This window comes from Helianthus annuus, chromosome 16 (assembly GCF_002127325.2).
Source record: "Helianthus annuus cultivar XRQ/B chromosome 16, HanXRQr2.0-SUNRISE, whole genome shotgun sequence".
NCBI classification, from domain to species: domain Eukaryota; kingdom Viridiplantae; phylum Streptophyta; class Magnoliopsida; order Asterales; family Asteraceae; genus Helianthus; species Helianthus annuus.
Genome location: NC_035448.2, coordinates 31,526,735 through 31,528,514, shown reverse-complemented (window position 1 = coordinate 31,528,514; position 1,780 = coordinate 31,526,735). Strand labels below are relative to the sequence as shown.

The window sequence follows — 1,780 nt, the reverse complement described above, 5'->3', positions numbered from 1 at the left end:
CACCACACCCTTCACAAGCCATAACCGAGACCGTTTTTGTCATTTCTAACTTTTTGATTTTTGAAGAAAGGGCCTCGATTTGAGCTTGTAAAGAAGTGCTTTCATCAACCTTATGGGCGCCCGGGGCAATAGATTTATTGCCTCGGGGAGTGTGCCACTAAAAATTGGTTTGAGCAATTTCCTCAATTTGATTGTATATTTCATGTGGGCGGTGATTACCTAAAAGTCCCCCGGAGCTAGAGTCAAGTGTTTGTCTTGTGTGTGGCAACAACCCATTGTAGAAAGTGGATACTTGTTGCCATACCGCAAGACCGTGATGAAGACACTTTCGCAATAGCTCCTTGAACCTTTCCAAAGTTTCATATAAGGATTCCCCATCCTCTTGTGAATATGTATTAATTTCAGTCATTAATTTAGCCGTTTTAGCGGGAGGGAAATACTTATATAGAAATTTTTGGGCTAGTTCATCCCAGGTGTTTACCGAACCAACTGGGAGGGCGTTGAGCCAAGCTTTTGCTCGGTCTTTTAGTGAAAATGGAAACATTCGAAGGCGGATGGCGTCATTTGATGCTCCATTGATCCGAAAGGTATCACATATTTCTAAGAAATTAGTAATATGTAGATGGGGATCCTCGTCCGCAAGCCCATGGAAGGTTGCGGAGTTTTGAAGCATGTGTATCAAATGTGGCCAAAGTTCGAAGTTGTTAGCTTCAACATTCGGTGCATTGATAGCGGCGCCGAGATTACCTACGGTGGGTCGTAGGTAATCCATGAGGGTACGTTGGTCCGCCATTGGAAGTGGATCCCCCGAAACCTTCTCTTGGTTTTTAGCTTTAAGTCTTTTTCTGAGAAAGCGTTCGGGTTCTTCTAGAGGTTCTTTTATGTCTCTACTAGAACTCGAGCTCATACACTACGTAGAAAGTTTGGATGTGGTGTCTGGTTCCAAGTCCTGCAGTAGAAAACAGAAAAGAATGTTGGTCAGAAGGTTCACCACGGCCCTGTGCTCAGTGAACACGACCCGTGGTCGGAGATACAGCGATTATTTTTCCGGATCCCTGTTACTGGAAAGTTGGACACGGCCCCGTGTTGCACCGAAACGGCCCCGTGCTCAGCTCTCTGTAACTCGGAAAATAAAAACTGCCAGTGACACTGCTGGGCACGGCCCGTGTCTGACCAGGCACGGCCCGTGCTGAGCTCTGTAGAAGCTGAAAAAACTAAGAAAATCCTAAAAGAAATAAAAAGAAAACAGAAAAAATGATTAGGCCGTTGATTCCTAACTTTCTTAAAATCCTTGTGTCCCCGGCAACGGCGCCAAAAACTTGATGTGCGCTAGGTGTACTATAATTTAGGTATATATTTTAAGCCCTTTTTACACTTTTTAGCCAAGTTTTAAATTTATAAAACACGATATTTACTAACACTAAACACACATATGGGCAAGTGCACCCTTCGTGGACGTAGTATAGTGTTGGTAAGATACCGAGGTCGTCCAAGGACACAAGAGCTTTTAGTACCGGTTTATCCTAAACGTCTAATCAATCAAAATGTTAGAAAAAGGTTTTTAAACTAAGAAAATAAAACTAACTAAAATGCTGAAAAATAAAATAAAAATAAAACAGATAGACAAGATGAATCACTTGGATCCGACTCGTGTGTAGTGTAACCTTTGATTATTTTCGCACTTTTGCACTTGTTTAAGAGATTATCTTAGTTATTGTAGTAGGCCCCTCTTTTGAAGGCGACGTTACCCTCAACCCAGTAGTTTGAGTCAGTAAGGATA

The 1,780-nt window shown here is 42.4% G+C and overlaps 1 non-coding gene across 1 annotated transcript; it reads left to right on the top strand.

The window, feature by feature from the left end:
• Positions 1-308: 308 nt before the first annotated feature.
• On the top strand, positions 309-415 carry LOC118488648. Its single transcript, XR_004885192.1, has one exon. It is a non-coding gene; the product is annotated as a small nucleolar RNA R71 (small nucleolar RNA).
• Positions 416-1,780: the final 1,365 nt, after the last annotated feature.